Source organism: Rhodamnia argentea, chromosome 4 (assembly GCF_020921035.1).
Source record: "Rhodamnia argentea isolate NSW1041297 chromosome 4, ASM2092103v1, whole genome shotgun sequence".
Lineage (NCBI taxonomy): Eukaryota > Viridiplantae > Streptophyta > Magnoliopsida > Myrtales > Myrtaceae > Rhodamnia > Rhodamnia argentea.
The window spans coordinates 25,834,780-25,848,307 of NC_063153.1; the positions used below are offsets into that span (position 1 = coordinate 25,834,780).

General features: G+C 40.5%; 2 protein-coding genes across 3 annotated transcripts in view; both read right to left on the reverse strand.

Moving 5' to 3' along the window:
• LOC115754017 (disease resistance protein RUN1-like) overlaps positions 1-13,528 on the reverse strand; it is a 309,474-nt gene that overhangs the window by 217,186 nt on the left and 78,760 nt on the right. The gene's annotated exons all lie outside the window — the stretch shown is intronic.
• The window catches only part of LOC125314546 (disease resistance protein L6-like), a 49,714-nt gene that overhangs the window by 572 nt on the left and 35,614 nt on the right, over positions 1-13,528 (reverse strand). Inside the window, exons 1-2 of one of the 2 annotated variants that reach the window (XR_007198016.1) lie at positions 2,702-3,019; positions 2,372-2,396 (exon numbers count right to left, since the gene is read on the reverse strand). The exons of the other annotated variant lie outside the window; for it this stretch is intronic. The gene's annotated coding sequence lies outside the window, so the exon portion shown is untranslated. Of the gene's footprint in view, positions 1-2,371; positions 2,397-2,701; positions 3,020-13,528 lie in introns of those variants that run through there. 2 annotated transcript variants of the gene reach the window in all.

A 13,528-nucleotide genomic window follows, 5' to 3' on the forward strand; every position in this document is an offset into this window, starting at 1 on the left:
AGTCGCGTGAGGGAATTGATTGCCGCTGGCACTGCACAAACACGAGTATTTGACATGTCTAGGATTCTTAGAGACAATAGCTTGCCAATTTCAGAGGGAAGTTCGCCCGCAAGTTGTCCACAACCCCGGGCATGGAGCTCCTCCAACCTCTCTAGCATTCCAATAGTGGCAGGTAACCTCCTTATGTGACTCCTTCCCATCCTCATCACCTTCAATTGCTTCAGATTTTTTATCGAATCGGGTAACTTAACAATGCTTGTCTCTGAGAGATACAACTTCTCTAATGCTGTCAAGTTGCCTGTTGATTCTGGAAGCTCCCCCAAACTTCGACATCTATGCAGCGAAAGGAACTCGAGTTGCGTAAGCTCTCCAATAGAAATTGGAAGTTCCCCAATTGGTGTGCTTGTTAGATTAATGAATGACAGGTGCTTTGCATTACCAATAGAATCAGGTAAACTCTTAATTTTTGAGGATGACACATCCAACTCGGACAACGATTCTAATTTCCCGATAGAGCATGGAAGTTTCTCCATTTCGTGGCACCCTTGCATAGAGAAGTGCTTCAGATTCACCAGTCCTCCAATCTCTTCAGGCAAAGTTTGTAGACTCTCGCACCAAATAATGTCCAAGTGAACAAGTCCTTTTAGCTTCCCAATAGAGGGGTCAACTTCTTGCAAGTTTGGACAGGCATCAAGAGACAGTCTCTCCAAATTCAGGCATCCCGAAAAGTCCGGAGTCCGTTTCAATCCTTCACATTTTGTGAGAGAAAGAACTTTTAATTTGTTTGCCATCTGCAAAAGTTTTTGAAATATTATCAGAGAGGATCAAAGAGAGAATACTATGTTGAGTGAACAAAAGTACGAATTGACACCTTCAAAATGTTCCATCCACCCCAATTTTCTGTGTTTTTATTGTCTGAAAGTTCGAAAACTACTAGATTTTTCAAGTGCAAATTGGCCATTCTACAATCTAGAGGAGGAGAATCCCAAGAAAGCCATCTTAGCTCCAAGAGATGATTGTCGATGTCTCCAACAAAAGTCCCTGCTCTTAACTTGAGGGATTTCAAATTAGGCATCCTCTCAAGTTCTTCATCCGTAATGCTGATGGGATCCGAATGATGTTCAACTAGATTGAGCGCTTGAACTTTATCCTTTCTCTGCCAATAGAAAACATCAATGAGTATGAGCTTGCAAACATAAATTTGTCCTTCAAAACGGCTAAAAGGAAGCTTTTAAATGAGTTTTAGGAACATAATTATACGGTTGATAATATGGGGATCCTACTTTTACTTTACCTCTTTTGACCTTACTACTTCCAGAGCTTCTTCGTAGTTCCACAACCATCTGCGCCCTGTCGCATTCCAAGTACATTCTTGGCGAACAATATCTCTTCCTAGGTCTCTCAACCGATCATGCATCCATATAGCATCAGCACTAACAACTTTAATTAGGCACAAATCAGTAAGTTCTTTCATTGCAGTATGCGGGTATAGACCGCAAGCATCCCAGAAATAGGTTGCCCTTGATTTCTTTTCATTAATGAAGAAGCATGCGATATCGAGAAAAATTTCTTTTTCCGCATCTCCTAATCCATCATAACTTATCTTCAATTTATCTCGGACTTCATTATGAGGTACTTTCTTCAACCTTTTTAGCATTTCGTTCCATGTCTCCTCTTTCTGGTGACGAAGATGGGAACCTATAACCTCAAGAGCCAATGGGAGTCCCCTGGTTGTTGATACGACTTTTCGAGAGATACTCTGAAGATCAGGGGGAGGAGAGACACTATTAAAGGCATGCAAACTAAAAAGCTCTAGCGCTTTATCATGATCCATTTGCTTTACTTCATAAGCTAAGATTCCCTTCTCTTCATCCGGAATACGTCGATCTCTCGTTGTAAGGATAATCCTGCTCCCGGAACCAAAAGTTTCGGGCCCCCCCACTAGTTTCTTAAGTTGTTCTTTCTTGTCTAGATCATCTAGAACAATAAGAACTTTCTTAGAACCAGCTCTCCTTCTGATGGTATCCATCCCTTCATCAACATCGATAAAATTTTCTACAAATCTAGAATCAAAGATGTCGGATGCCAGCTGTTTCTGCAAATCTACTAGGCCATTTTTGTTTGACGATTCTCGGATGTTTCCAATGAAGCTGCATTGGCCATCAAACCGAGGACATAATTTATTGAAAACAATCTTAGCTAGAGTGGTCTTGCCGATGCCACCCATTCCACAAATTCCAACGAAACGCACGCCAGTGCCAGAGTCGACATCTAACAACTCCATTATGGCTTCTACTTGTTCATCTACCCCAACCAATATGCTGTCTAGAGGTCTTTGTTTTACTTTCAGCTTACGCAGTACCTCTCCGACAACGAGTTCAATAACTTCACCGTATCTGTCACAAACCAAACACTTTTAGCAATAGAAAACACGTAACGATCTCACTACCACTTCCTAGCAAATAGCACGTGAGTTGGATCACTATGTCAAGTCTCAGATGAATTGTATAAAGCCAGAAGAATTTCGGATCACTAGGTCAAAAGACTTCGCAGGATATAATTGGTGTTATGAAGATGAAGTTACAATTCCTCCTATTTCTGAGAAAGACGATGTTTCTTTAACTGCTATTTACAAGAACAATAAAAGGATAGAATTTCGACTGGAGCTTGAAAAAAGTTCCATTAATGAGCATTTACTTACGGTTTCCCTTGGACTTCCCATCCCTTGATCTCAGCCACTTTTCTCAGAGATGCCTCCCACCGTTGCCTGATCTCCTCGCCGTGGCCATGCTCGTGCTTCTCCAAGTCCTTCACGTACAGTTCTGTCCTGAGCTTGACATCGGAGGGCGTGACATCAAAGAAGATGGGAAGGATTGCCGGCTTCCCAGTCGATTCGTTGAGCTCCGTTGCACGAGTGAGCTCATGGAGGCACCAAGCGCTTGAAGCGTAGCCTCTGGAAAGGACCAGTATGCATATCTTGGAGTCGCCAACCGCTCTCAGGAGATCGCCGATCCGATCACCGACATGAAGCTTTTCACTGTCTCTGTAGGCAACGATTCCCTGGCCGACCATGGTCCGGAACAGGCAGTCAGTGAAGGTGTTACGGGTGTCGGGCCCTCTAAAGCTCAGGAACACGTCATACTTAGTCGCCAATGAGCCCGAACCGCTGGTTTCTGCCATGTTTTGGGGGGGTTCTCCCTCACAAAAGGTCTCTCGTTTTGCTCTGGTTTCTGCTTGTTCGGACTTGGAGTTGGAGCTGCACCTTCAGTGGTGTTAAGAGGTAGAAATCATGTGAATGCACAAACCGATTTCGAGGAATCCGTCAAAAGCTTCTTCCTTGAAATGGATATTCGAGCTTTTGGCTTGGATCGGCCGGCGATGTTCAGACAAACGGTCTGTCCCTGTCGAGCTCCAAATTTTATAACAAAAAAATATGATTGGTCAAAGTCATGAAATTGCAGGATAGTCACATCCTATGTATCTCAATCGAAAAAAATTGCTATTACCTAATTCCATCTTCCGCTAACATTTTATATATTCTTCCCAAAATTTATTTCATTTTGTCTTTAATTTTTAATCTTGTTTTCATCTACCTGTTTATTTCTTTCATAAAGAAACGAGTAATCATTCAACCGTCATCCTCATGAACTACAATGTCCACCATATTATCATGTCTTATTTTTTTTTATCAAGTTTGTAATTTGAGGTTGTATATTAAACATGTTGATGAAATTGATTCTACTTAGGAAAGAAACATAAACCATTTGGCTATGATGCGACATTATTATTTCATCACGAAAGTGATAAATCTTTTGAAGTAACGATCTAGTCCTATCGAAAAAAGTTTAAAAGGTCGTTTGTTGATTTTGGTATGGGAAATGTAAACGGCACGAAATATAAAGGTACGATGCCAGAAATGTAAATGGTGCTAGAAATGTAACAAAGTCTTGAACTTCTAGACCAACAGCTAATGATAATAAATTTTAAGTTAGACTATAAAAGACAAACCAAAATTTCCAAAGATGCTAGTGGTTCTCGTCCAGCTACATTTGTAAAACAAATCAACATCAGATGTTTCAACTTAACCTGCGTCAACCATCCCTCAATAAATAGAACAAAAATGAAGTTGATGTGACCCTTTAGCATCCGAGAAATTAGTTTGCAACTTCGTTCACAAATCACTGTCTAATGAGCTGTAAGAAAGGCACCCTTTTTCACATTATTGTAACGCCAATTCGCCAACACAGATAAGACATTTTCTAGCGTCTTTTTTTCTGTATGCACGTTTCGCATCGAGGCATCTTCAAGCGGCATCTTTCTTTCCTTCTGCAAAACACATCGCATGTATCTCAATCGAAAGAATTAGCTATTACCTAACTCCATCTCATTTATTAACAAAACCTTATCTAATACTTGTCAAAATTTATTACTGCCTTTGTATTTAGTACGATCCTCTTCGGATTGGGTAAAAAAAACGAAAACACCCACTCATTCAGAAGATCCGATATGCGGGGCGTCTTCTCATCGACCTCTCCATATGGAGGTTATTATGAAGGCAGAAGTAATTACTAAGAGAACCAATAAGAAAAAAGTTACATACCGCTAAAATTTCATGTATCCTTCCCTAAATTTTATTTCGTTTTGTCTTTACTTTTTAATCTTATTTTCATCTACTTGTTTGTTTCTTCCATAATGAAACGCGTAACCGTTAAAACAACTACAATGTCCACCATATTATCGCGTCTTAAATTTTTTTTATCAAGTTTGTAATTTGAGGTTGTGTGTTAAACATGTTGACGAAATTGATTCTACCAAGGAAAGAAATAGAAACCATTTGGTTATGACGCAACCTTATTGTTTCACCATGAAAGTGAAAAATCTTTTAAAGTAAAGATCCAATCCTATCGAAAAAGGCTTAAAAGGTCATTTGTTGATTCTGGTATGGGAAATGTAAACGGCACGAAATATAAAGGTACGATGCCAGAAATGTAAATGGTGCTAGAAATGTAAAATACGATGTGAATATAGATGAATAACTTGTGTTCTTTCCTTTACAGAGAATACAATTCCACTATTTATAATCTTGTACAATCGTCCATCATACAAACAGAAACTAGTATCAAAGACGGCCCTATGTGCCTCCTATGATTCAACAAATACCTCCGAATTGAGTATCGAATGCTTCCGTCGACAACGACAACCTTGCGACATTAATTGGATTTCATCGAATCTGTTTCTGTGTGAGGTAAAAGTCGACGAAGGCTTAGAGTTTCATTGGTCATCCCATTTGGCCCTGATTTCCTCCGGAGAATGAATGGCTCCAACAACGTCAAAGTTTGACATGGGCAGCATTCTGCCATTATTGATATCCACATGGATGCTACCATCGGAAGGAAAAAAATATATCCTTTTTTTTTCCATGGTGGTGACCAATGTTGTCCCTGTCATCTGTCAACTCTGGTATCGTTGGACGATCACATCCACTGAATTGGTCAAATTTGGTGTCCGAGAGTCTCGATTAGACTATTTGTACAAGTAGAGGGGTTTCATTATCAAAGATGAAATTATCCGAACATAATAGAAAAAGCATCAAAGCACATTCACTTAAATTTTTCTATTAATTTTCTATTTATTGAGTTGCTCTGGTGTCATTTAAGATGGAGCGAACCTTTTATTTCGATATAGTTGCATGTAGCCCCATAAGATCGTACATAAGGTATGTCAAGACTTTGTCAAGCCCTAGACTACTAATCTTAAATATGGACATACCACTTATAAGCTGTCATTTTTTTTTTTAAACATTGTCATGACAGATAGAATATGTATTTACCGCTAATAAGCTGTCACTTCTTTTGACAATTTCCTTAAGTTCACTGTTTTCTTCACTTGTCAAAATATGCAACCGGGCACACTGCATCTAATGAAGAACTTGGAATGGAGACTTCCCACACTCAATAGTGGCAGCATCGGGTAAACTTCTATTGGTACTGGACTGCCCTTGTGAGCAATGGGTTACTCGATGCGAAGGGAAGTAGAAGTATTCTCAAGAAAGTATCATAGTATAGTCAAATTCCAAATGCCAATTTATCAAACGCTATTAAGTTGTTCGAGATGTCCTTCATTTCAAATATTCCCACTATGAAAATCAGTCCGTTCATTCACAAGGATCATGAATTAATCGAGGCAGCAAGAGCATGAAGGTTTCAACGGCATAATAGATATATTTCCAGTCTCTTCTTGTTTCGAGGAACTTGCCCGTTACTGGAAATTGTCTTTCCAATTCAGCCAAGAAGACGGAAAGTTGTATTGCAACTCTGCACCAGCTAAAAATAGGATCGGATCATAATGGTTTGCCTGACTCGATGAATGTAGCTTCAATCTGAGCCTCGCTGCATTGCGATCGACTTATGGGTAACTTGTCATGATTGTTCAGAAACCTCTTTCCCAATTCAGCTTCTGAAAGACAGTGCTAGTCCAACGTAGTCCAAGTCTCGCGATCAGAACATGGCGGCAAACATTCAACGGTACCGCCCGCCACACCTGCAAGAACAGCTCGTTGTTGAATGGACAATGCTAGCACACACTGCATAAACTCATGTGGATGCTCAATATCAGACTCTTGAGAATTGAGATGACATAATCAGTAGTCTCTGCCCTTGCTTCTGCCACTACAACCTTATCCTAGACGAAATTGGAATTGCTTGCATAAATCATCTAATTAGTCTCTTCTACCACCAGTTTTGCCGAGTTCGCAGTCATTGGCACAGGAAACACTAATTTTTAATCTTGACAGATTTTGGAGGAGCTCGTGCAAGATTGATTTAATGATCACCATTTGGGACATCCCAATATCGCCTACTTCTGCTTGCTTTGTCTTCATTTCTCCTTTTGGTTTTTTGCACTCTTCAGTTCTTTGAGAAATTTTGGGAGGAATCATTCATTTACCCGGCCAGACAGAACTAGTAGCTTGCTCAATATGACCACCCAATACATAATAGTGACAGAAACTGACTTTTGAGTACTGGACAACCAAATTTAGTTGCAGAATTGCGTCGTTTTCATTGTCAATTCTGTTAACTGCATAAATAAAAAAGGTGACATCTGACACAAAGATTCAGGCGAACTCATTGCCAAATTAATCACAGCTACTAATAGCTAACGAGTCACCTGCTAGTGCCACCAATACAAAGACATTGACTAACGCGGCCACGGTCCCGGATTTGCATAGTTGCACACACTGAGAAAAAGGTGTCATATGCATTGGAAACTATTATCTGAGCTGTCGTAGATCTTGACGTTGCTTCCATGCGGCGAGCAATCTGATTTTCACCAAAGGCAATGACTCAAACGAATGGAGAGTTAGCAAATCCTCAAAGCAGAGTAGATTTCATATGCAAACTGCTTTCCTGTTTCCGGGAAACTTGTCCTTCGACCCCAATGCACTTGAGTATTCCAAGAAGAGTGCAAGTATTCTCTTGGAGCAATCGATTTAGCTTTCATACCCTTAACCATAATGCATGGAGATCCATTCAGTTTATCCTGACTCCACATCCGCATTTTCCTGCATTTTCACGTAAGCTATCTTCCGTCTGCCTCTGAAAAATCTGGAGACTTTCACTTGAATAAACCATATGGGCTTCCAGATACATTTTCTAACATACATATGGAACAATTGCCGCTGCCGTTCTCCTTCGTCGAATCTTCCGAATCTGAACAATCAATGTTGTCGTTCTCCTTCGTCGAATCTTCCGAATCTTTGTCCATTTCATCCTCCTAGAACAGGAAAAGATGAATTAGTCTTCTACCTATATTGGAGGACACTAAAATACAAGTATGATCTAATCAGCATGCTGTCAAGTCCAAACATTAGTGTCGTTTGCCTCACAAGCATTCGTGAGCCCGAAGGGCAAAACCAGTCACACACAAGTGTTTGACAGCACAATCACCAGGCATGACAGGATCGACCATTGCTTCAGATTAACATGTGCCAATTACAGAGTTTACTGTCACTTGCGTGACATAATTGATCTGTAGTTGCAATGACTACTGTCAAGGTTTAGACAACCCATTAGTGAGTTACTGTTGAAAAAAAAAAACAAATGAAGAGCAAACAAAGACAAGGATTTAACGAGGTTCGGCAATTGGCCTACGTCCTCAACAACAATTTCACGCTCTTTTTCTTCTTTTTTTTTTTTCATATATGCTGATTTGCCATTCTTCGCTATATGTACAACACACGGTTGCTACAACTAAGGAAACAAGCAACCACAAAGGAAAAGATATCCCTGAAATCAAGACACAAGAATAGGAAATACAATATTAACATCTCCTTTCCAAGAATAGGAGCATGAATTCTGCCAACACTCCCCCTCAAGTTGGACCAAAGAGATCATCGGAGGTCAACTTGTTCACAATCTCTTGAAACACTCCTTTAGACAGAGCCTTGGTGAAGACATCTGCCAACCGATCTTCATTGCGAATGTACGGGGTTTCAATGATCTTATCTTGCACTTTTTCTCTTACAAAATGGCAGTCTACCTCTATGTGCTTGGTCCTCTCATGGAAAACAGGATTGGAAGCAATATGAACAGCGGCCTGGTTATCACAAAATAGCTTCGTCGGTTTGGTTATAGAATTGCAACCCAACTCCTGAAGTAACAATCTCAACCATACTATCTCACTTGTAGCCGTAGCCATAGCTCGATATTCTGCCTCCGCACTTGATCTTGCAACAACCGCTTGTTTCTTGCTCTTCCAAGTAACGAGATTTCCTCCCACAAAGGTGCAAAAACCTGTAGTAGATTTCTTATCAACGGGGCTACCAGCCCAATCCGCATCTGCATAACCAATGATGTCTGTGTGACCATTATGCTTCATCAGAATTCCCTTTCCTGGAGAGGCCTTCAAGTACCGAAGCAAATGATTTATCAATTCCATATGCCCCTTTGTTGGTTTCTGCATGAATTGACTCACATAGCTGACAGCATATGCTATATCAGGTCTAGTAATAGTTAAGTAGATAAGTCGTCCAACAAGACGCTGAAATTGTCCAACATCATGCAACAATGTATTATCAGAAATAAATTTACTATTATAATCCATGGGAGTGCTTGCCAGCTTGACTCCTAACTTACCAGTTTCCTTCAACAAGTCAAGAACATACTTTCGTTGAGATAAGAATAATCCTTTTCGAGATATAGCAACCTCAATACCAAGAAAGAACCTCAAATTACCAAGGTCTTTGATATCAATTCTTTATGTAAAAGCTGCTTGAGAGTTTCTATCCCAAACCGATCACCGCTTGTAATCACAAGATCATCCACATATACTAGGACAACAACAATTCCTTTGTCCGTAGCTTTGGTAAACATTGAGGAATCTGCTGCACTTCGCTTGAATCCAACCTTAACAAGTGCGGAGCTAAGTCGCCCGTACCATGCTTTAGGGGATTGTTTAAGACCATAGATAGCTTTCTTCAATCGGCACACAACTCCATCTTCATTTTGTAAGGAATGCCCAGGTGGAAGATCCATGTAGACTTCTTCCTCAAGATCTCCATGAAGAAATGCATTCTTCACATCCATTTGGAATAATGGCCACTCACAATTAATCACTACAGACATTAGGGTACGCACCGTATTCATCTTGACTACTGGAGCAAATGTTTCTTTATAATCTATGCCATAAGTTTGCGTGTAGCCTTTTGCGACAAGTCTTACTTTGTGTCTTTCAACTAACCCATTGCTATGGTACTTGGTCTTGTAAATCCATCGACATCCTACGGTCTTCTTCCCTTTTGGTAGCTTTACTAATTCCCAGGTTTGATTTCGATCCAGAGCATGAAGTTCATCCTTCATGGCATTAATCCACACATTTTTCTTACTGGCTTCCACAAAGCTACTGGGTTCCCGATGATCTTCAATGGCGGATAAGAAACTCCAAAACTTGGGAGAGATTTTGTCATACCTTATATATTCTTGAATAGGATGTTGAGCAGAATAATATGTGGTGAAGTCCCTAAGGCGAGCTGAAGGGCTTGGAACACGGGATGACCTTCGTGGCTGAACAGAAACAGCTAATGTGTTATCAGTTCCCCTTTCAACTTCAATAGCGGCTTCAATTGGTTGTTCTATTATTGGTATGACGGTGCTTTGTTGTTCTACAATTTCATGGCCCACATGTGTGTTTTCTTGCCTCATAAAGTCTTGACCAGCGGATAGTCTTTCAATGTGCATAGTGTCGGCATTCACCGGGATAGGAGCAAATTCAAAAGAAAACTCATTGTAATCATTTCGCTCCCCCTGAATTTGAGTCCTGTCTGAATAAAACATGTGAGCTTCATCAAAAACGACATCTCGAGAAATATAAATTCGTTTCATGCTAGGTTCATAGCACTTGTATCCTTTTTTAGCAGAAGAATATCCAACGAACACACACTTGCGAGCACGAGGGTCCAACTTGCCCCCACTTTGAGAATGAACATAGCAAACGCACCCAAAGATTCTTAAATGGGAAAGATCAAACTTGCGACTGTGCAACACTTCCATAGGGCTTATATAATTCAAAATACGACTAGGTAGTCGATTTATCAAGTAGCAGCTAGTAAGTACGGCATCTGCCCAAAAAGTTTTGGGCAAGTTTCTAGAGAAAAGTAAAGCTCGAGTGACTTCCAACGGGTGACGGTTTTTCCTCTCAGCTACTCCATTTTGTTGAGGAGTACCAACACATGATGTTTGATGAGATATACCCATACATCGTAGCACAGCTTGGAACGCTTGATTGGTATACTCGGTGCCGTTGTCCGTTCGAAGAACTTTCACTGTAGTGTTAAACTGATTTTTCACCATCTTGCAAAAATCCCGAAAGATTGTAAGAACTTCACTTTTTGACTTGAGAAGGTAAAGCCAAGTTGCACGGGATTTATCGTCAATAAAAGTAACAAAGTACTTAAATCCTTCTTTAGAATCAACGGGAGAATTTCCCCAAACATCCGAGTGCACCACATCAAACAAGTTATTTGATTTATCGGAATGTTGAGGAAAAGGCAACCTATGTTGCTTAGCAAAATGACATGGATCACAATTACTTGAATCATGTGTCAATAAGTCTAAAGCTTGTAAGACTCTATCGGAAGGATGCCCCATTCGCAAATGCCAAAGCCGAGAATCTGTAGCCACCAGACCCGCACCACCATGATTTAAAGTGTATAGTCCGTCTTGTAGCTGTCCCTCACCAATCATCCTCTTGGTAATGCATTCCTGAAAAATCACCTTTTGAGGAGTAAAGATGACATTGCAATTCCACTGTTTAGTACATTTGCTCATAGACAACAAGTTACTTTTCAATCCTGGAACTATTAGAGCTTCGGTCTTCTTTGACAAAATATTTAGTTGGCCCGTACCTTGAATTGGGACTTCCATTCCATTCGCAATGGTTATAGGAGGATATAAAGTGCTAGAGACAGTATTATATAACATATGTGAAGAGCTGCACATATGGTCTGTAGCCCCAGAATCAACTATAATAGGAAAAATAGACTTAGAACAAAGAGCATGGATATTACCAGAGGTCTTAGCCACATTTCCAGATTCAGTGCTTGTAGCACTCGATCCTTGTTCACGAGTTTGTAGCAACTGCTGAACCTGTTGAGTTAAAAATTCTAGCTTTGATTGAAACTCGGTGACATCTCCTTGAACCGCTAACTTTGCTTCAGGACCTTTATCTTTGCTTGGTCACAACTGTGGATTAAGAACCCAACATCGTTCCTTGGAATGTCCATCACGATTACAGTGATCACAGTGAAATCGTATGGGTTTCTTTCCCTTTCCTTTTGCCCACCGATTGCCAGCATCACCTTGTTTGAAATTAGACGTGGTGTAGTGAGCTAAATTTTCCAACATCACCTTCTCCTTTGAATCTGTGCTCATGACTCTTTTCCGTGTTTCCTCATTTTGTATGATGGAACGCACAGTGTTGAAAGATGGCAGCACAGGACGCATGAGAATATCTCTTTTGGTCTCCTCAAATTCAGACTTGAGACTAGCCAAGAGCTGGAAAATTCTATCTTGTTCTTCACGTTGAACATATTCTCGAAAATCTATAGTAATAGGTCTGTAATGCCGAAGTTCTTCCCATTGTTTCTTCATTTTTCCCAGATGTTCCGTAAAAGATTGATTCATCCCTTGCTTGGAATTAGCAAGATCTTGCTGAAGTTCAAACACCTGAGATGAATTATTGGCTTGTCCGTACATTTCATATAAAGAATCCCACAAATCCTTAGCGGTATCCACATAGGCGAATATCTCATATATTTGAGGCTCCATAGAGTTGAATAACCACGACATAACGTTATGGTCGCTGGCTTGCCATTCTTCAAACTTGGGATCGGTATTAGCCGGAGCTTTGGTCTGCCCTGTAACATGACCCAGTTTGGATCTTCCCCCAAGAGCGATTGTGATTGCCCGAGACCATGGAAGATAATTCTTTCCATTCAACAGCAAGTTTGTCAGCCGTTGAGTAGTTGTGTCCTGCACAACACCCTTGATTCCGGAGGTAGAGTCACCCATGGAGTTGCAATTTTGATTTCGTAACAGATACAATGGATTGAAATAGAAACTTTTGGCTCTTCTTGTACAAACAAAATTTGTAGATCCCGAACAATAGAGGAGATCCCGAACAGAACACGAACAGATCCCGAATAGAGGAGATCCCGAACAGAACACGAACAGAGGAGATCCCGAACAGAACAACGTGGCTCACTAAATAGAGGAGATCCCGAACAGAAATCATGGACAAGTAGGACCAGGTCGATTCACTCATGCTCTGATACCATGTTGAAAAAAAAAACAAATGAAGAGCAAACAAAGACAAGGATTTAACGAGGTTCAGCAATTGGCCTACGTCCTCAACAACAATCTCACGCTCCTTTTTCTTCTTTTTTTTTTTTTCATATATGCTGATTTGCCATTCTTCGCTATATGTACAATACACGGTTGCTACAACTAAGGAAACAAGCAACCACAAAGGAAAAGATATCCCTGAAATCAAGACACAAGAATAGGAAATACAATATTAACATCTCCTTTCCAAGAATAGGAGCATGAATTCTGCCAACAGTTGCCATCCCCACTAACAAGTAAAGGTGCGACCCACGTTCTTACACCAACATGTCGGCGAGCCCACGTTGATCAATCTTATTTTAGGTGCAGCAAAGAACTTTATTTATGTATGAAATGTCCATAATAAGAGAGAGAGAGAGAGAGAGAGAGAGAGAGAGAGAGAGAGAGAGAGAGAGAGAACTATACATGGGGGTAGATGGAACAAGGGAAACGCAGATTTTGCGAATAAGCAAAAGCTGCAAAAGCACAAATTCTTCAATGCCCTCAACAACCCTTAGCTCACCACACCAGTTGATATGTAAAGTCTTCAGCTTCTTCGAGTTTGATAAACCACACAACCCTCCTATGGAATGACAGCCTTCCGCCCGAAGCTCCTCCAATGATTTCACTGTACTAAGAAATAGAATTTC